General features: G+C 38.7%; 1 protein-coding gene across 7 annotated transcripts in view; it reads right to left on the bottom strand.

Annotated features, from left to right (window-relative positions):
- Positions 1–11,605, bottom strand: part of ptprsa (protein tyrosine phosphatase receptor type Sa) — a 313,640-nt gene extending 302,035 nt beyond the window's left edge. For 6 of the 7 annotated variants that reach the window (XM_069186054.1, XM_069186057.1, XM_069186055.1 and 3 more), the window contains exon 1: positions 11,377–11,605. The gene's annotated coding sequence lies outside the window, so the exon portion shown is untranslated. The remainder of the gene's footprint in view (positions 1–11,376) is intronic. The other variant, XM_069186058.1, reaches the window with a different exon arrangement.
- Positions 11,606–23,137: the final 11,532 nt, after the last annotated feature.

The following is a 23,137-nucleotide window of genomic DNA, read 5'->3' on the forward strand; positions in this document are numbered from 1 at the left end:
TTACTGATGTAATATCTTGGTTGTTTGTGCTTGAAGATATACTGTATGGACAAAGTGCCTTAAGCACCAATTAATAAATGTTGAATGAAGAATTATTACATTTCAGTGGGAGTTTGCAAGACCTGGAGGTTTTGTTGACTCTAGAGAGACATCATCAGGATGCCAATATTTAATAAGCAAAACCTATAATATTCTTACATACTTTAAATACCAACCTTTGTTTTCCTGCTGTCACTCATGTGTAACTTAAGGAGAATTATCTTACTTGCACGAACATCAGGCTTTTACCATTTAAATCGTGGTAAAGATTTCCACACAGCTGGTTTCAGGTGGTCTATAATCTACTTTGGGTGACAAGCAAAAAATATGAAGCTAGATAGACTCCTCTTCTTTGTAACCCTTATGCGATTAATTTTGACCTGCTTTGTATATCTAAATCAAAGAAAGAAAATGACCACATTGGTGAATGCATTGTCAGTCAAGTGCGACTTAGATTCCATCATTTTATTTAGTGAAGTTCTTGTGTACTCCACATTTATACATCTTTCCCATGGGCCTGTACTGCTGTAAAACAAATTAACACTAAAGGTTCATAGAATTCCCCCCCTCCCAAGGTGAATATTATATTCCACATTATTTCTTAATGAACACTTTTTCAACAAATTCCATCTTTTGTAAATGGAGGCACAGGAAAGAATATACAAAATGTTCTAACAGAGTTTTAACTAGGGCTTCCCATTTGTCAATAGTTTGCAGAGGTTATTTTTGGTGATCAATTTTTTTATTTCTGGGATTTATGAATACAGAACATCAAATCACAGTCCCGTTTTCTGCTGTAGCCAACCCGTATAGTAATAACCATGCAGTACTAATGCTCCATAATTTGTAGCATCCTCAGCTGCTCTCCACCCTTGAACAGTCTCATCCCTGGCCCTGTTGGAAAAAGCTCCATATGCATGACATCAAGAAAGGATTGGAGTTGAACATTAGACCGCACTTCTCCAAAAAATCTGATTGTCTTCTATACTTTGGTCACCGGCCATTGGGAATTCTGACATGTTCTGTTAATGCAGGCCTTGTAAACTGCAGCAACCGAGTCATAACTGTTGTATTGCAAAATGCACAATTTCCTTGATTTTGCCAATTACATAGCCCTGTCTAAAATCAAGTGTTATATTGATCTGATTATATAGATATTAATGATAATAGCCTAGGGCTGGTCCCTAGGATCTAAACTGTCATGTCTGAAAGCACCAGCACTGTACTACTTGAACACCAGCATCTTTTGCATTCTGTGTTCTTTATAAAAAATATAGAGAATACTTGTGTAAATTAAAACAAACTATCTTTAACTCACAGAGGTTGGGATATTTATTTTAGCTTATCCCCCAGGCAAGGCTTTTTTATAAATATTACTAAATATTTTGGTATATTCTGAGACACTACTGCTTTCTCTCGGTCAGTGAGAGATATTTAATGAACTACCCCTAACAATTTTACCAAAGAACACAAACAGCTAGTTTGCAGTATATTACAGGTTCTCATTTTATTGTGGTGCAGCACCACCACATCAGTGATCTCTTACTCACGTAGATGTTTAATAAGCTTTTTCAAAACCAATACAAGGCATCATATTTTCCTTATTTCTACAATGCTATTCTGTGTATTCTTGCGCCTTCAATTCTGCACACAAAGTTACCACTGAGATTCTGGATCATACATTGGCTTCTCTCTGTGGAGCACTGTGATGTGGTAGGTAGTGGCAAGATGGCACAGATTTTCCTTTCATACAAAAAAAAAAAGCATACCAGGTGAAACCTCTTAACTAGGACTTACAGACTTGCATCTCAATAAGATCTCTAGAGAGATATTTACAGTACAGTTGGTCAGTCCAGGACAAAATGTATTCTTAAAAAGCTTTATTTGGTGCCTGACATCCTATAATTACCAGACTTCAAAAGTAAACAAGTAACTGTCTGTGACAAGCAAGTCTACAGCCATTACATTGATTAATTGCTTACACTTATATACCGCTTTTCTGGACACTCCACTCAAAGCGCTTTATAGGTGGAGGGGACTCCCCCTCTACCAGTGTGCAGCCCCACCTGGATGATGCAACGGCAGCCATAGTGCGCCAGTACACCCCCCCACACACACACCAGCTACTAGTGGGGAGGAGAACAGAGTGATGAAGCCAATTAATAGATAGGGATTATTAGGAGGAGATTGGTAAGGGCCATTGGGAAAATTGGCCAGGACACCGGGGTTATACCCCTACTCTTTTCAAGAAACCCCCTGGGAGTTTTTTTTGAAGACCAGAGTCAGGACTTTGGTTTTAGGTCTCATCCAAAAGGAAAGTGCCCGTTTACAGTATAGTGTCCCCATCACTACACTGGGGCATTAGGACCCACATGGGCCGCAGGGTGGCTCCACTAACACTTCTTCCAGCAGCAACCTTAGTTTTTCCCCAGGAGGTCTACTATTCCAGTACTGACCAGGCGCACACCTGCTTAGCTCCAGTGGGTTGCCAGTTGCGAGTTGCATAGCAATATGGCTGCTGGCCAATGGTTGAGATGGTTACAAGCAGACATATTTACTAAACTCTAAAAAAAGTAATCATAATGAAATATAGGCAGAAAGTTAAATGCTTTCTCTTTCAATAAAAAAAGAAAAAACAGAATTTATCACTTACTTCAACAAATGGGTATAGCAAGTGGGAAATAATTAAGCATGGCACTCCAACCAAAGGTTGGTTTCACTAGTAGAAAGTCTCACTTTCTAAACATTCTCAAACACTTACATCCTGGCTCAAATGTCTTGGCTCTGAAATCTCATGGATACCCAACCGTGACTTAACATTAAGCAGAGCTGAAGTTTTACAGGAAGAGATATTTTGGCTGCCTGTCGCATGAAGCTGCTTGCTTGTTTTCTCTTTATTGATTTGAGCAGCGATAACGTATTGGACTGGGCCTTTTGTTACAGCTTTTTCTAGATTTGACTCAAACTGAAAGTTCACAGAAATATTCCCTTCTTTAGAAGGGTCTTTCTCCATTTCAGATATTTAGTATTTTAACTTCCCACAAAATACAATACACTCTCCAGGTCTTTCCATAACCATTTTCAAATACAGCTTTCTTGACCTGACCGATGAATTACAGTGCTGCCAAAGCAATAACAATTAACAGAACATTTACAGTAAAAACAACCTAATATTCATCAACCTATTCATATGTATCAAGCACTTATAAAACCAGGTACAGTTTTTAGCACACCTTTTGAATATCAAAACAAATCAGATAGAAAATAACATTCTGGTAGAAAAATCATAGAAGAATGTCATATAGGCAGGGTTTAAAGTAAATGAGTTTTAAGTTTTTTACTGAGGAAAACTTAAATCAACTGAAGTCCTCATAAGTAAAAAAAAAGCGTATATAGGAGGTATATATATATAGTTCTGGATTCACAGAACAAACTGCCTAGCCACATTTGTGAAGATGATACTGTGGGATCTTGAGGAATACAAACATAGTAGAGGCACACAGCACCTATTTGATTATATGTTCTTATAGAATCTTCATATAGCTTTGTTGCAGTGTACTCATTGCCAGTTAAAAGTCAGTAATGGTTTTGTTCAACACTAAAGAGATCTATACTTCTCCAACTCCTTTTATCCCACACACTCCAGTTATTTCTATTTTCAGGAGCTCAAGATGTGCAAGTGTGCGTTCGTTGGTGCTTCTGTGTGTGGAGGAAGGAATATTTTGACATTGACATTTTCCTGCTTATAAATTCAAATTCCCCAGCTCAGAGACAACATTAAAGAAAAACTGGCTGTTTATCTAGATGACAACTAACAAGCTCTCTCCTGATAATTAAGCATCCACATTGTGAGCCCAAGGAATTTGCATAAAAACAGCAATTTTTGTGCCTCTGAAACCTTACGCCAGCTATTCAAACTCCCCAAAAGCCATTTTCATGTTTTTAATGACTTGCTGCACAAGAGCTGCACTAGCACTAAAGCAATGGAACTCCCAGGTGACTCCTTCATGAAAGGAGAACTTTACCTGGAGGACAGGCCCTGCAGCCTAGATGTTGCCACAGCAATGATGACTGAATTTAGTAGATCAGTGCACAAGCAGTCAAAACCTGCTGGGGTTCAACAGGATGGAGCGGACTGGGCTGTGGGTCTTGAAACAAGCACAGAACTGACATCAGGAATAAAGCCAAGCCTGGTTATACAGTAAATGACATACAGCAAGGCCATTCACACCATCCTGGTCATCTGGTTACTAGAAGTTTAATTAGTCACAATTACAAGCAAACTGATTGTATTCTTTCCATTACATTGATTCCTGTTTGTGTCACCAAGTCCCTCTTATTACTCTTGAAGACATACTGTACTGTGCTTTGTATTTTGATTCTGACTCAAACCCCTACTCAGTCTTCCCTCTTCCAGGCAGGGTGCAGCTCCCATCATCCATCTGAGAAGGACATTGCCTTCATACCAGGACTTAGTCTTGTTCCTCTCCTTTCTACAATAGGACAGCAGGATCTTTTCTGTTCCCCCTTGGGAACACAGCATTCCAAATAAAGTTTAATTAATGCATTATATACATTTTAAACAGACTTAATTTAGAGCCTACAATTCTAGGCATAAATCAGAGCATGAAGTTGGCTTTTCTACTGGTTCAGAAGAGCAGTGACTTGAACAAAACAAGATCAGTGTTAAAGCCAAGTGCTACAGGAAGTTGCAGTGACAACAACCAGTCTTACTCCTGAGGCTAGACCTTCGTGAGGGCCAGAGTACATTCATTTTCTTCATTGATGTGTTGGCTATAGCACTGGAATGACACCTGAGTGGGGCTTTCAAACCTTGGGACTCTGAAAGCAGTAAACTGTGAAATTCAACCATGATGAACTCTGAACTACAGCACATAATACAATACCAGCTGTTATGGTGCAGAAGGACCCTAAGCAGAATCCTCCTAGCTCAAAAGGAGCAGCAGGAGTTCAACCAAAAACATGGGACAGGAGGTCAGGCTTGGGAGGAAAAAAAAACAAAAACAAACCCCCCCCCCCCCCCAACACCAATCCACAACAACCAAGTCAAGATCTAAAGTCAAAGAAAGCCAGGGGTCAGAGCCAAAAATCTAGAAATCTTGCAAAATAAGGAACAATGCAGCTCTAGCTAGGTAAAACCCAATACTGAGCAAGGGGTGGTGGTGTCAGGCTGGTTTAAGTAGGCATCTGATTAGTTAATTGGAAACACTGGAATGTGAAGGAGTTTAAGGGCAGCGAGTTCTCCAGGAGCGCGATGCAACATTACTCCCCTCCGCAGTGGCAGCTCCTGACACCCTTGACGGATGGTTGGAAAATCCTGATGGAAATCTTCAAGTCGATGAGGGTCTAACATCCTTTTCTGCATCCCAAGACCGCTCCCGAGGTCCAAAACCCTCCCAAATCAACAAGATATTGTAAAGCACCGATTAAGCACAGGGGTGAGGTCTGCTAATTTATGAAACCCAGAGAAGGCAAGGATTCATGCAGTGCTCTCTCAACATTCTCATGCACCTAATAAGCTGCAAGTTTCTATCCAGCAGATAACTGCACATGTAGCTAACTTGTCAGCACAGCCAGGACCCACCACAGCACCAGCAGAGGAAGGTGCAGCAGCTTCACTCGAGATTCCTGCTGTCCCACCTGCTCCCTCTCCTGCTCTTCGTGCCTTACCTTTTATTCCTCCTGAGAGGAATGTCAGGCAGCCTGACAAATAGTTTTTGTCTCAGTATCCTGTTACAGTGCAGAAGAAGGACCCTAAGCAGAATCCTCTGAACTCAAAAGTACCAGCAGGAGTTTATCCAAAATCATGGGTCAGGAAGTCAGGCCAGGGTAAAAAAAAAAAGTAAATCCACAATAACCAAGTCAAGATCCAGAAGCCAGGGGTCAGGGGTCAGGGGTCAGGGGTCAGGGGTCAGGGGTCAGAGTCAAAAACCTAGAAATCTTGCAAATTAGGGAACAATACCACTCTAACTAGGTAAAACTCACTACTGAGCAAGGAGCAGTCTGTCAGGCTAGTTTAAGTAGGCAGTTGGAAGACGGGGTGTCTGATTAGTTAATTGGAAACTGCACTGGAATGTGAAGGAGTTGATTAAGGGTGGTGAGTTCTCCAAGGGCGTGATGTAACACCAGCTTGCCAAATGTCAAGCAACAGCACTGTTCTGTATGAGAGCACAGTCTCAAAATTCTGTGGCAAAAATCAACTTCACTCTCTCTGTTCAGACATACACTCCTATATATTTTCTGTTGTTTATTCTTTAGGTCTTCTTTCTGTTTAAAATAATGGAATGAAAAGACTAAAATATCATGCTCAGACTTTGATTTCTAGCATATTTAGAATAATGCTGTCCATCTTTAATCTTCACACAGGTTCTTTCAGTTCCAAAGTGCACAGAAACCTGAGAAAAGACATTGCTCTTGTTCTTCATCGATAAGTAGAGTCTGAACACTTCAACTTCTGAATAACAGCACACTTGCCACATTGAAACCAGTTCTGTACTTGCTTTGGACAAGATGGGAGGCATTAGCCCCAACAGTTCTTCAGACTAAAATCTGAACATCACATTTGTGGATCCAGACTATGAGAGCCAGTGGTTAGAGCATGTCCTACCTCATTTTGGAAGGGTATAGCCACAATCTCTACCTCTTCACAAGGACAATTTTGGAAAATGGGGCCTCATTACCGCATATGGGCCCTAGGAGAGGCAGTTATTCTGTCTGTAGTCCCAGGTCATATATACATCCTACTGTATATAAGAGTGCTGCTGCTTTGAACCCAACGGCTAGTGCACCAAGATTGAAGCTTACTGGAAATATAAACATGAGTAAAGACCCCGAGACTTCAAGTGTCAGACATAGTGTAGCTGTGTTCCATTTAAAATGGTCTCATCCAAAGAAGAAGTGGTTGTGAGTCTCTATAACATTCTTGGACTCTTGGGCTTTTTTACATCTAAAGTTACAAAAATTAGTGTGATATTTGTGAAGGTGTAAAAAATACTTTTGTAGTCCTATACAAGGTTAGTTTTAAAGAGAACAATCCAACAATGTTCCATCATTTGTAATAAATTGATATAATTGGCCTAATACAAATCTTTAGTGTGAATTAAAGGTTTTTTTTTAATGAAAGCAACATTTTTAATTGAAAATGTGCCCTGCAGAAAACACACTGTACTTTGTGACTGTGCTTTTATAAAAGAAGGGGGATGCAGTTGGCTGTTTTTAAATTTCTGAGTTAGCTTTCCCTTGAACCCCTAAGCATGTTTCTATGAAGCAATCTTTTTGCTAAGATTAGTTTGAGAAGGTAAATACATAAGCAGTGCAATAAACCTCCCTAGTCTCGCAGGTCCTCACTGTTGCTGCCAAGCATTTGGAGAATGCACAATTTTATTCAGGAATGCAGCGTCTTCTGCGGAAATGTTGAAACTTTCATGCGTGGGAGTGTGTGTGGGAAATCTAAATATACTGTATGCCTCGCCCATCAAGGCAACTGTCACCATCAGGAAATGCAGTATATTTTTTTGTCCACTCCATGGCAGTAAAACAGCAGACGTGCAAATAATGTACAATGCACGCTTAGGGTCCACACGAAGCTAATGGCATTATTAGAAGGCTCCGATGCTCTAAGGATTTTCTGTTACAGTGTGTACGCTTGTAAATGCAGTTACTGTATGTGGTTGAACACAGCGATATCCCCCAAAACGGGAAAAGGTCACTTAAAGCTTAATATACATTATCAGAAGCAATAAAACTAAGGAACAACAACCTAAAAATAGTATAACTGTATATATTGAACCATACCCTCCCTGTCGTTTTCAATTGAAAATGGCTAATTAATTAATAAACCTTAAATAGACTACAAAAGACATTACAGTGTGCTATTTCTTAAAACAGTGTATAAAACAGTTTAAGGGCTCAAGGCAGCAGAAGAACTGTAATAAGGTAGTCGAGAGGGTGATGGCACTTTAGTTTGACAGCTGTAGGCACCTACTGTATGGATGTATCCCTAAATGAAAAAAAAAGTCTTCATTTCCCCACCTTTTCCTCGCGCTATGCGAGGTAGCAGAAATAAATCCTCGCCGCTAGGAGAGAGGCTTGTCTCCTGTCCTAAACGCAATGTCATCCCCTGAAGCTGGTGGGTGAAGACACAATTTAATGATTTCTTTTTTTTAGAGCGGAACGAGATGTGGAACACAGATAGGTGTTACTACAACGTGTTCCAAGGCCGAACACACTGACGGAAAAGGTATGTAGAGTGTATATGAATGTTTCTGCAAGAGGTGTTCCTGGAGGTCCCTACACCACTGGACAGGCGGAGCCATGTTCTTCGTAGCGCTGGTTACATACTGTACTGTACTTCATGGAGCAAATCGTATTTAAGAGACGAACTTAGGTGCTGCTTAAAATATTCTAGCAACAACCTATTTGTTTAAATTAACGGCAAAAACTGCGTGTACTACACAGCTGGTGCAGATTTACTAATTGAAATACAAATGCAAAGTGAAAACACGTGCGCTACTCTACGAATACCATGCACAGAAAACAAGAGCATGAGTGAATCACAGAACAAATTTGTTCTTATTTTTCTGTTCTCCCCAGGCCTAAAAATGGATGTAACGGAGATAAACCACAATTAATAAAAATCTGTTAATGTATTCATACAGCCCGATAAGTTTAAAATGATTGACGTTTTTTTTGTGCTGAACCACACCAAAAGGCTTGAACTTCAAAGCAGTGCGTGACTGAGCGTTTTCAGCTTTCACGACATCGCCGGAATATGATTTTAAGGTTTTATTAGGCTGTCAGTGTGTCTCCTTTAAAAATAAACACGTTTTAATGAGCCCCTCATGCAGAACTAACGCTTTGTGCTGTGCAAACAGTAGCCTACCACAAAAGACAAATGCGTTCCGATTAAAAGGCAGTGTACTGAGATCCCCTAACGGGGAGTTGGTGTTCCAAGTATAGTCCAGTGTCAGCCTCCTCCAAACTGGACCTCAATATGCATATTTATTTATTCAATAGGAGATATCAGATTTCTCAGACTTATTTTAATAGCTTGCCGCTATTACTTTGCATCCAATTTCTGAAGCTCAAGAATCCTGGATTTGTATTCAGTCAATAGTAGGGTGGAGTTTTATTCAAAGAAGGCGAGGGATTTAAAATATAACACTTTTTTTACCATTGGGAATAACAGACAGCAGAAAAGTTAGAATTTCGACTGTATTTCGTTAGTTCGCTTCATACACAAACTTGTAACACTAAATTAATACAGAAAATGCATATAATGGGTTATTCTTAGTGTAAAGAATACTTTACTAAATGCAGCTGCTGGTTAATGTAAAATACCAAAAAGGAGATTTGCATGATATCGGTGTTTTTATTCGAAAATCAGGTTGTATAGATGGGGCGTGGTAAGCGTCAAACTGAAGCCGAACAGCGCACTCAATGTAGTGGCTATTCTCGCTCTCTCTTAGTATCCCAATACGCGAAAGCACATTAATTCCATATTTTTCATGTGATGAAACATAATGGGAAACTGTAATACGCAGTAACATGATAAACACGATTAGATTACATTACAATGCAAACCCGTAAGCCATTTCCAGCTATCATAAAAAAGCAATAACTGCATTACTACGGGAGGAAGACGAATAAACCTATTTTCTTAAACAGTCCAGATCCATAATCTTCAGTGCTTCCTATTACAGTGCCTGAACAAGATGCAAAACACTGTGGCAAAGAACTCAAGATAACCCCTGTGAATACTCGAGTTAGGACTGATATAGGTTTGTCTGATAGATCAGCTCAGTTAGAAAAGCCTACTGCTTAATCATTTTCTTGATCAGTGAAGAAAAGGGTCCAGTATTTGCAAGGGCACATTTCGGGCAGTTAATGGGTGATCACAACACTAAATTGCCCGGGTTAAGTCGGTACTTGACTCTTATCGCTGCGACAAATACGGTGCTCGGAAACTAAACAGTACTTAAAAACTTGACAGTTCCAGACTGTTCTTTGAATCATTCTGTAAATTTTAAAAATGTCCAATTTTGTAGAGTAGACCGTGGACCACTGTACAGTATGTTATTTTGTACTGTTTACAGTACTGATTTCCCCCGAACCTTGCTTTGATTCTGAAAGATCACGGTTTCTGGTCAAGCAACTCCCTTTCGTGAAATACTGTACGTAAAGAAATGAACACTTTACGCATTTTCCCCTAAGAGTTCAAGTGTAACAAATTTCAAGACTTGTTATTCCCCGAACGCTCGTGGCGAGCTCTTAATATAAAAAAACGTCGCACAAGTGGCCGTACCCCGTAAATTAACCTCTTATAACATCCTCTTCCTACAAGCTGGCCCAAAAAAAGTCTTCAAATGTCAAATCACCTGCTTAATCGTTTTAACTAATCACGGAGACATATCACAAACCTGAGGTCCCCTCGTGTGACACAAATATGTGACCTGACCATTATTCTTATTAGAAATTACATTGATATACAAAACAACCAAAACGTTATCAATTTGATCCCAAATCAACTCAGGTCAAATGCTCACTGACAATTACATTACAAACCCGGAGGTTCATTATCATCCTCACCCTCGAGAGCAGCGATCTCCCCAGGAACAGTGATGTTCGGATGAAAGCAGAGAGAAAGTTATCACGATTGACACACTCATAATTCAAATGGATACAACAAAAACCAAGACTATAATTTGGTCAGCCTACTGTATAACTCTGTTACTGTTCGCATACTATCCATTTATATTGAACCCTACAGTCCACACGTCCCCCAACTTAATTTGTATTAGGCATTATTGTAGGGCTGCAGCAGTGTTTTCATTGAGTAATGCAAAGGACTGAATTAACTCCCAATAGCTGCTGGTCATCAAGAGTATCCTTTATGAAGAATGAATCACAATATAAGTTATTGAGCGCCCTAGTCCCTCAGCTTTCACACATGGCAGTGCCGGTGAAATTTGCTGCGGTTCTCCTTTCTTTGAACAATAAGACAGTGGAGCACAAGCCGGTAGTAACATGCAGGGTGGTAGTGTAACAGCATCTTTGCCGTATCAGCACTAACTTCATTCCAACCAATTCCGACCGCATATTAACCAGGCGCGTGGGAAATATACACCTTATCGGCTGATAAATGCAAAAACGATAATGCCTTGTTTTAACAAATCCAGCTGTGGTTCTGAAAAGTAAAGGGTATATACACACATTCCTTGTAGATTCAGCATCAGCTGCAGATTCTCAGAAGCGTGGTACAAGCAGGGATGTATGAGAAAAAAAGATGATTTTATTTTTGTTTCCCTCTGTCCTTACCTTACACGACGACGGTGAGGTTTTTTTTAATTGCCGTGTGCACCCTTACATCTTCCTTTGAAAAATAAATAAATAATAATCCTGTATATTTGTGTTCTGCTGCAGATCCAGCGAACCCGGCTGCCTGATGTATTACGTTTAAAATCCCCCCGATAGCGCCGATCGCTCTCTGTGTGTGATATTGCAGAACTGCTCCTCAACCCGCTTCGAGAAGGCACAGCTGGCCAGAGCTGAAAGCTGGAGATGATGTCATCGACATCCCCCTCGCCTGCCTTAGCCCCCCCCCCCCCCCCACTCCCCTCCCTCTGCTTGACGTGATGAAGTCATAGCTCCTCCACGCCTCCAAAAGGGCGGCCCCGATTGCCAAGCCTTTTCATAAATTAGAGCAGAGAGAAAAAAAAGACTTTTATGTGCAGACCAATAGGTGAACATGGAGGTGCCAAGGCCCCCCTTCACATGACTGTAGTGGGCTTTGTCTTAGTGAGCAAGCGTTAGGGGTGGTACGGTGGCTTTCATTCACTTTTGCGGGTTGTTACACAGATGAAATCAAGATTTCATTTTTAGATGATGCTGGAGAGTGCCTCTGGTTTCTCCTACGGGGCTGGACTGTTCTTTAATGATTGCGCACTGTTAACTTAACGGTTACCGACAAGCCCTGCTTTCATGAAAAGGGCGCCTGGGTAGGCAAGGCAAAAAGGAAACCTGTATTCACTATGAGACATTGCAAAGAATCAGCAAGAATGCCACAAAACTGACAAAGCAGATCCCACAATGAATATCCCCTTGAGCTGAATGCCTAGCAACAGGCTGGCTATTCCTGATGGTCAGACTGCTTCTCCTTCCATGAAATATATTTGGTTTATCAGAGAGATAAGATAGAGCTGTCGGGGACCTGCTTCAAAAAACACAGGTTTTCATGTTTTTAAAAGACCCCCGGCAACAGACACGTATTACATGAGACAACTGGTTTGCCACTCATGTGTCTGATATTTATAAGTCAGGGCTTTCCAGTCCTGGTCCGCGTGGCGTGGCTGGGCGTGGCTGGTGCTCCAGCAGAGCTCCTGATTTGTTCATTCAACACCAAACTCAACTAAAAGTGTACCAGATGTGTTTTAAATCAGGTCCTGTTATGGAAATGAAATAAGGTGAAAGCTTCAGGAGTAGATAACAACGAAAAGGTCCAATTAACAGCTGGACTGATAAGCCGTGGCTCATGCAGTGTACAACTCTTGAGATGCTGAAGAAGATAAGAAAGGAGGCCATTCAGCCCCTCTTGCGTGTTTGGTTTAGTTGTTAATTGATCCCAGCATCCTTATCCAGCCCTTTCTTGAAAGACACCAGGGTACCAGCTTCAGCAGCATAGCTAGTCTGTTCCATGTTCCAGGTTACACAGGAACTGCAGAGTGCCTCCTTTTCTTGGTTTTAAATGTCATTCCTGTCATAAAAATAATGCCACATAGCTGACAAATAATGTTACAAGGTTAATAAAGTCATAATCATATTAACCTTCAGTGCACGTTTCTGAAACTTTCCCAAAGGTCCCGGTACACCTGCTGTATGGTTGAGAACGACTCAACTGAATTATTTCAGGTTACTTTTATTAAAGAAGACTAAGTCTAAACGTCAGAGGTGGGCAGGACCCATCAGGATTCATGATAGCTGATAGGTGTGTGTTTCTGGTTTTCATTCTATTTCAGAACTTAATGAATTTAATTAATTGATTGATTGAATTAATAAATTAGGTGGATAAGAAGTCAAATGACCCTCTCTCCAAAGGCAATCCAGACAATTATGTATTGCAAAATTGCAACAATGCAATAAACAAGTGATTAATATGTATATTTTTGCATTTCAATAAACATGTACAGTACAGCAATCTGTATAACATATATAGAATTACCTAAAAGTCTTTAACTAGACTCAAATGTAATATACTAAGGTTTTCTCTTTACTTTCCTAAGAAACATAGTAATCTCGTTAATGCTACACATTGTACTTAACAAGGCTTCACTAAGCCCCCTTATTCAATAATTCAACTTCCTTACTTAAAGTAATTAATTTTACCCCCTTTTTCTCCCAATATCAATATTGCAGTATATACTCCCAATATTATTTCTCCCAATATCATTCAATTTTTATTTAGGTGCATGGCAAAACATCATAACTGTTGGTTGACTTACGAATATTCATAAATCACAAATCTGTAAATATAGAGGGCTTCCTGTATTAACTCTCAGAAAATTATGATGTACAAGTAATGCTTGGATATTTTACTCATTGAAATGAATGGCAGAGGCAGAGCTGGTAGGAACAGTCCTTAAGATGCTGGGCATATCCTGTTCCTAGGACAGTTTTACTAAATAATAATTAATAATAATAAATTGTGCCATAGGACTGATAATTAAATGTACTGCGATGCACAATGAAATCACAACAGTCTAAGTTGTACATCCATAACTCATTGAGCAGGTATATAATAATACTTACACTTTAAATAGTGAACAAGTTGATTTATGGACGATTTGTATATTATTGTTCCTCGAGATAAAGTACCCAGGTCAAATAATTTTTTTTCATAAACTGCAGGGTGTTCAGTATTTGTAAATTGAGTTAAGTTAAAGTTGCCAAAATGATTTGATTAAGAATCTGTATATGTAACCATCCAAAAAGACAATTTTAATCAATGTTAAAACACTGAAAGTATGAGCAGGCTCCACTTGAGTAGTGACAATCACCTGGTTGCACTTGACATGATTTAAAGGGGCCTGTCTGTGAGGGAAATTGCCTGGAGAACGAGATGTTCTGCTTCACCAATCAGCAGACTAGTCAAGAGAAAGCAGCATACTGGCTCTGTGGGGGAGAGGCCACTGTCCTGCAAAGCAGAGGGTCATCACATTGGATCAGGATGGTCACATCTTCATGATTCATCAATGTGATTCTTTTTTCAGACTGTACTGGCTATGAGAAATTCAAAAGATATAATACACAAGTCAGCCTAATTATGATAGCTTTCCTTTTACATGTCGAAAGTATTACATAACACATTGACAGCTGATAGAAGAAAATGCCATCTGTTGTAACCCAGAGGACATCTGAGGTGGTGGAAGAGGTAGGGGTGGAGTTCATTGAATGGCCATTGAAAGAGCATTTTGCCATGGGAAGAATCATTCTTACTTTATTCAAGCCGACTAGTAGGGTGGTAGAATTGACGTACAGTACGTTCTTAACTTATCTTCAGGAAGAATAACCACAACCAAACCTTTCACTGCAGCTATTCTAAATTACCATCATCTTCTCCTCCATCTCATCTTCAGCATTGCAGCTCTGCCTTGGTTAATGCCTCTGTCTACGTGAAGTCCTAGCCTTCTCATCCTATGGCCAGCAGCCTGGCCCTCAGACATTTAGCCAAATGCCCCTATAACTAAATACTCAATAGACATCCTCAAACATAATTGATTCTTGATTTTAGTTATTCTTGGTTAACAATAATGTCTGCCGTACCGCAAGATTGCCTTTGCTCAATGATGCACTGACAAAACTCTTGAACCACAGTTTATCACAGTGGAGATTGCAGGACCACCCAGTGCTAGAGGTTCAATGGCATGATTTCAAGAATAAAGCAAAATTGGACGTTTCGAAGTCTTGCTTTGCACAATGTTTTTCCTGACCCCAGTACAATGGAAAACATCAATGACATAAAGAGGAGACCACAATGGACTGCTCACCTTCAACAGCTGGCTACAGCCGCACAGAATGACTGCAAAGTTCCCTAGGAACTGATCCGGCAGCATGATCAGGTCTGTTCATCAGTGATCTCAGGATTGTATTCATGCTCAGAGAGGTCATACCCAGTGCTAATTCTGTAATTTTTCATTTTGGCAGTGTGTCCTGTGACACACTGAAAAAATAGCATGATTGTTAGATTTTTATTTCTGTTCATGTTTAAAATATTAGATTGAATGAATTAGACCTGAGTATTGCTTTTTTTTGTTCATTCATCAGTGAAGAATCTTTGTTTAAAACAAACATGAATCTGTTGTTTATTATTTTCAGTAAACATTTTAAATCAATACAGCAACAACTGAACTTTTGTAATCTTGTTTAATTAAATTTAAGAAATTGTGTTTTTTATTTAGTTTGCCATATGAAAGGGTACCTTTACTTGACATGATCCAGCCTTCTGGTTATCTGAAACATGCCTGGTTTCACAGGAGACTCACAGTGATGTCAGGGAAGGCTTTGAAGTTCCCATGGGGCATGGACAGTGAGAGTCTGATTACAGTGCCATAGTAACCTCAAATGCATCACTTGAGGTTGGTAGGAGATTGTTTGGGTTTGCAGGTGACTAAGGAGATTGGTTACATCTTTTGATTAAATAGATCAAGAAGAAAAAGTTCTGGTTACATTGAAGGAAGAGAGACCAATGAAAAAAATGTTGGTGTACAGTTATGAGAAGGATATAAGAATTGGGCACTTAAACAAAAACTAATTTTAACTAATTTTGATTTATTTTTTTAAAATTCATTAACAGAATTTCCTTACAATTAATGAACACTTCCTTGTGTGTTACATACATAGATACAGAGTCATTCTATTTCATCTCCTTCCTTAAAGCCATGTTAACTCACACTTCTCTTCTCTGATCTTAGGTTTCCCATTTACAAGACCCAACAGATGATTGACAGCCTATCAGCTGACTTGTTCCAGATTGTTTTTAAAGTCCATATGGCTCAATGTGTCCTGGAATGTGTACACATTACAAGCCCCTTTTATAAGTTACAGTGAAAATGCATCTGTGTTCTTTTCTTACTTCAATACAACATTTTTATTACTTGTTATCATTATCACTGTCACTAACACTTTTTATTACTACCATTGTTATTAACATCAGCAAACTCTTTTAATATACATGTGTACAGTATATATGTAATTATATATACAGTACACAGGACAGAATGAAAACTTTGTGCTCTGAAGCATAGAGTGGAAACCAAATACTGACTATAATCTGTAAATACAGCAGAATTTACAGCAGCCCATGAGAATCATTCAGTGTTTTTTCAAGAGTTTGCAAAGACTGCAGACTGCAATAGTAAACAGAATAATGGAAGGTGGTGCCACATCTCCTATCTTCCTTGCAAAGCGAAGTAATGGTATCAACCTTCTGCTATGTCTTAGCCAGTCTTAGGGTCACTTCAGCATTTGTGAACTGTACTTGAGCTGATTTTGAGTAAATCAATGTCTCAGGTCTTACTAATGCAAATTGTATAGCACCATTGGGATTCAATCCTACAAAGCTTGCTTGTTGATCTCATCAAAATGATAATGTTTGCAAGCTGCTGCCTTGCATTAGGCAAAGAGTGGCACCACAAAATATTAACTCTGGTTATACAATATGTTGCCAGGGGTCTGCATGGTTCCAAAATAAAACCTTGTTTACAATATCAGGTTACATTTGAAGTGTTTATAACTAAATTGTATTACTATACATAAAATTTGTGGTTTGACCTGCTGAATGGAATTTGATGTACTGTTAATAATATAACATTACAATTATATTTTTTAAATATAATGGAGAAAATAAGATTTAAAAGTTCCTACAGGATGAGATGAGAGTGTGATATCATGGCACATGGCACAAATGCAGAAAAGCCCACATTTCCAGTGTGGCAGCTTATCGCTTCTCAGTCTTCCTGAATCTCAGTGGCTCAGCTGAGACGGTTCAAAATTTATACTTCTGAGGCTGCCGTGAGGAATGGGCACAAACTCCCCATATTGAAATCAAAACAGCTCTTTAACGGTAGAAAAGGAATTAGATAAAAAAAGCAACATGAATAAACAGAATTTACTTATTACTTTTTATCATGACATTTCATAGTACTATAGAATATTACTGCACTAAAAAAAACACAGAGACAAGATAACAGGATGGATGGAATTATAACAAAGCTATGAAAGAAATTTGAGAGGAAGGATAGATCCTAATCTTGCACTTCTGCTCACCTGTGTATATGTCTTACACTGGGACTTCCTGTAGCGCACCCCTTGAGTATCCCTTCCGCCATCCCATCTACACCCCTGCAGCAGCTCCCTGGCTGCGCCAAATACACTCTGCATGTCTCGTTTCTTTCTCACATTTATTAGGATTTAACCAAACTACTGAGAGAGACATTATCATATGGACACCCACTATCTAAAAATCTGGTTCTGGTAACATTAAACACCATAAGTGCCATCATATGGGAACATTTTCCCTCAATTATGGCATTTAAGGGGAAAATAAACTTAAGGTGTTGGCTACTGAGAGTTATTTTGATTAATGAGCAGCTGCGGAGATGGTGGCACAAGAGGTAAGTGATTCCTCCTATGTGAGTGTTATGTAGGATTTAAGGTTCATCTCAATCCTAAACATTTTGTTTGGTTTCAGATTTTATTTTATTTCCAGCTGAGGTTCAATATGTTCCTCCAGCTACTTCTTTAGATGAAAAATCTCACCTGTTTCGTTATGATCCTTTCCATTTTTTCACAGACAATGAACTTTTCCGCGAACAATATTATCCCATTTTATTGTTATAATTGCTCACAGCCCTGCTAGCAATGTGCTGATCTTACTCATGCTTCTTTGGCATCACTATTTATTTATTATGCAAAGGAAGGTTAATTTTGCTGCTTAATATTGTTAGTTTTCACCCATTTCCTTTTTACTGTCTTGTTTTGTCTTCAACTTCAAAACTTCACCAGTCTGTTTCTGATTTTTCTCTCTTGTTTAACTGCCTACTGCATCTTTACTAAGATCAGAAGACAATTAAATCCTTTGCATAAAACTAAATCATCACCAATTATTGAATAAACTAATCAGTTATTTTTCAAGACACTATGGTGCTAAATATTTTTTTTAGGTCAGTATATAATTGTATTGTATTAGTGATATGTGGTAATTATATTAATTAATGTTTAAACTCAATACAATTTCACCCATTCACATGTATAATAGCATATAAACAAAAAAACAGCTTTTTTAGTTAGTAAATGCAAAAATTCTGGATTGCAAAGAAACATTAAATGTGCTTTGCTCAGAATTTGATTTAAGTTGGTGAAGAAAATGATCAAAACCAAAGTTTTCATCAACATAAACTGACATATAAATTGCTCTAAAAAAGGCTTAGACATGTTTAACATTATCTGGAGTTGCAATACAGTATATGCATGTTAGGTGATCAATTATTTGCACAATGTAACGACTACTGCCATAACGACATTGACTGTTAGGAATACAGTTTAAATACAGGAGAGAAAAAAACTAGCTTTTAATTGACCAATCTTTAGTGATGATATGAATCTTCAAGAAAACCGCATTTCAAGGAAAACAGTACATGAGCAGCCAATATGAAGCATTATAGTGGCTAATTTATCACATTTACCATTCGGATCGGATCGACTCTCTGTTAGGTGTTACTTGTCATTAACATCATTTGTTCCTTTATACCTATTCATAAAGCTAAAACTCAATACAAAATACAGATCCATTAATTGCTAAATCTATCCATAGATCGGTATTTATACATAACTAATGGAAACATTGAGTAAAAAGAGAAGAACAATGTAACATATCTGCATTACATTGCAAATCCTATGAGATTTTCCAGCCACCTCTGTATCTTATCAGTGAGAGCAGCAAGACTCAGTGGTAATTTTCCTCTGAGGTGCTGTGCAAGACCTTTACAGTATACTTTGCAATTGTCAATGTGATTGACACACATTGTCACAGATATCATCGTATTTGTATTTAGTATTGTAGTATTTAGTAGTATTGTAGTATTTAGTAATGAAATATCTTCAACAAGATCATATTTACATGATGTCATGAATTCTAAATCTTAAGCTGGGTCTGGTCAGTACCTGAAGGGAAATCCTTCAAGTGGTGGAACAAGAATTTCCAAACCAACCCATGTCCCACTATGGTGATTTAGAATTTTCCCCTGGATACCTTTGGACTATCCAGATGGCATATTTTAAGATATCACTATTATAATTGCAGATATTAACATACTGATCATTTATATTTTGTAAAAAGGTTGTTAAATTTTGCACATAGAAAGAAAAGAGAAAAGAGAGGGCATATTTATTGATACTGAAATAGTAAACTCCTCTGGGTGCACTCCAAACACTACAACTGAAGCACTAAAGGATTTCTTTCCAAAGGATTTAAAATTGCAGCTCAGTGTAACTATTTTTAAGATGTTTTTGTGCACATAGCAGGAAGTCCTTTGGATTACTCCAGTATATATGATGCAGTTATACACCAAATTATTTCAGTTGTTAATGTTTAATAAGTCTCTTAGCATGAGTAGAGTATAGTCTTAGTATTACTGTATTTGACTTCAGCTGAGGTCAAATAACGAACTGAATGATACGGCTGTTTGAATGCTTCCTCTGTACATTTGTATTACTGCTTCTTTGTGGCACCTGATACCGACACCAGTGCAATGGACTGCTGGACTGCTTTTGGTGTAGAACACTTCTAACACACACCCATCAGTGCCAAGCAGCAGTGTAGCAGTGTAATTTTGATTAGCACCTTTTAATGAAATGAATGAATGTAATCAATATACAAATAAACTAATTAGCAAGCTTAAGGAGCCCTGTGTTACAAAGCAGGATATTAGTTTTCATTTGTTCTCATAGGTTTAACATTAAAAGACCTTCAGGGAGGTTTTACAAGCAAATGTGCAGCTGAATGTTATTAAGACCTTTTTTTCCCCCTAAAAGAGTGAATATATCCCTGTACGGCATCATAATGGTAAAATTAAATGATACAGGAACATTAATAACCCCTGGACAGAACTGTCGTCTTGAGTTTTTCTTTTCAATTTAATTGTGAACTTTTTTTTCTAATTGATGGTTTTCTCAATTAATCCTTTTTCCGCAGTTTAATAAAGTATCAAGTGGCTCAAGCAGTGTATATGCTTGTTCAGAGTGCAATCTGAGCTCTATGGTTCAGACATTAGCCCTTTGTGCCTGTACCATTCTGTTTGCCAGCTCTGGACAGTGTCTCCATGCTCACCTGGCCAATCACAGCAGGGGCTGGGTGGGTGTGATCCAAGTCTCCTTGGCCACATAACTGTGACCTTGGTGCCCTTCCAGGAATCTGAGTAGCTTATGATTGAGAGCTGCAAGACTCGTGGTAACTCTCCTGTAAGGTGGTCTCACATGCAAGGCTCACTTTTTCAGAATGTCCAATATCTTATGTATGTGAGGGGGACAAGTGGGTTACTCCTGTGTGGCTGTCAGGTGTGCTCGCTGACCTCTTCCATAAGGACCTTTTAAAAAAAACACTTTTGCCTAAATGGAAAATTACTGCCAATTTCTATGAGAGAGAAGCACAAAGGTCACTTCAAAAGGGTATAACCATGGTCATAAAAACAGGCATTTTGAAAATAGTGTGAGAGTTTTCAGCATATTACTTTTGAAAAGGATGGTTATTTAATTAAAAATATTAAGTAACACTGTGGGACCACAGTTGTCCAGATCCATAGATTTCCCTTGGATTTTGTTCATCAAAGCGTTTCTGCTCTGGCAGACATTATATGGAGCCAATTAAAGTCAGTTTAGTACAGTGCCCCTTACAGAAATGCCATATGGGCAGCAGAGCTTAGAGGTAGGAAAGAAGGATTCACAGCACATATGGAAATTTTTAGCTGCCAAACTACCTACTAACTCTTCATTGGAATACAAAAAAATATGTGTCACACAGTCTGGGTTTAATACAACACACATCAGCTATTGTAAGAATCTGAGGGGCTTTAAAACCCTTATTTTATTTTGCACTTGCACTTGTTTGATTTTGAGCAATTGCTTTTATTAGAAATGTGTGTGTGCAGCTCAGAAGGATTGTGAAGTGTACAACGCTTGTGCCAATTAGTCTACTGGGTTTGGCGTCACCCTGAAAACAGACACAAATGAGGCCAATGTGGCGTGTTTTCAGCACAATACATCCGTGGGAAAGGCCACAGCTGAAAGTGATGCTCCTCAACATGCAGGATGTCTGCTTTCATGATGGGTGTAACAGTGCTGAATGCATATTGATCATCGCATACAAATGCCAGCGTCCGTAATCCTTTGGCAGTTACAGTATGTGTTCTCTTTATGATGCTGCAGACCCACCAGCACTGAACAGCCTCATTCCTGGAGCCCTGGTATTTCATTAGTTGTCTGAACTTTCTCTCATGCTTGATTGACTGTTTATCAGTGGACTTAGACATGCACAGCTCATTACCAGCTAGAGGTTTCAGAGGTTTCAATTTACGTGTTTTCATTTGATTCTTATTCTTATTTCTGACAGCAATACAGAATTTGACTTTTTGTACTGAATGCCTTTTTTCACTTATTACCTTGCCCCAGAGCATGGAAGCATAAGACTTTCAAAGGAGAAACTTTGCTCCCAAGACAACAGATTTCATATGATGGGTGTGATGCAACAGTTCTGGTGGTGTGCAAGTGCTGACTACCACCAGCGTCTTGTTAAAACGTCACAGCTGCCAGTAAAAGGAATGAGCCTCAATGTTCTGGGTCTTGTTATGCGTGTCACAACGAAGCTAAGCTTTAGGGCAAAGGACTTCAGTTGTATCAGTAACTGGAGTCTTTATACCGATAATGATTAGTGTAATAAAGAATGAATGGAAGTAGTGGGAGTTTTTTTAAATATTCTAAGCTGTTCAATTAATTGTTTGTCACATATGATGCATTCTGTGCTGAGTGCTGCTTTTTTCTCGGGGGGCTGAGTTACACATTGAGCCGTACGTGATGTGGCAATTAAGTGCAGAGCAAGAATGCAGCTTTCTTATGATTTGCTTTGCAATCAGATCTTGTTAGCAGTTTGCACATCTTACAATGCTGATTGCCTCAGAAACAAAAATTACACAGTAGACTTAACTGTGAATTTCACTAGATCATTGCACTTCCTCTATACACTGGTAAATACATAAAAACTGAGTGTATGCAAATCGAGTCAAAGGCATTCTTTGAGAATTAGTTTTTTCTATCTCTTTTTTTCTCAGGAATCCGTGATTTGTTTCTATCACATTGTCTAGCTATGAAACTGCAAATGCATTTTCTATTGCCTATACTGTATGTAATGTCCTTCTCTACTCCTTCAACATAACCAGCTTTTTAGTTAGCTAGAGGCTAAAGCAGGACAGGCTAAATAATTACTTTGAGGAAATCAAAGAATATTCCACTTGGTGTTCTTGTTTCCTCTCCTGAATAAACCTGGGACAGATGAGGATAACAGGCATCGGGTGAAGCATTCTTTCCTACTGTAAGAACAGCTGAAAACTAGAAGTGAAGGTGAAAGAACATTCAAAATGTTTAGCCACATAATAGTTTCACTCTCTCCTGCATATCTTTTCAAAATTAGGAATGGGCAGGACTACCTCATGAGCTGTATTCAATTAATAAATTTAAGGAAAATGAAAAATACTTTAGATAGCATGAAATTATTGTAAAGCTGTAATTTTAGTCAGGAATTAAGTGTTTCTTCAGGAGTAAAATCTTGTTTTTACACAAGAGGTTTTGGATGCCCGAAAAAAACATCTCAGTGAAGGTCTTCTTTGGATCTTTCAACCAAGTCAGCAATGGCCTCCTCTCATTTCTCATCTTTCTGGTGTTCTTATGTTCTAACGCAGCTATTCATTAAAACAGTCCCAAATTTTTATTTTGTCTTTCTTGGACTTTGTAATTGATCTTGTCACGGCTTTAATAT

The sequence above is a fragment of the Lepisosteus oculatus genome, chromosome 29, assembly GCF_040954835.1.
Source record: "Lepisosteus oculatus isolate fLepOcu1 chromosome 29, fLepOcu1.hap2, whole genome shotgun sequence".
Taxonomy (NCBI): Eukaryota; Metazoa; Chordata; class Actinopteri; order Semionotiformes; family Lepisosteidae; genus Lepisosteus; species Lepisosteus oculatus.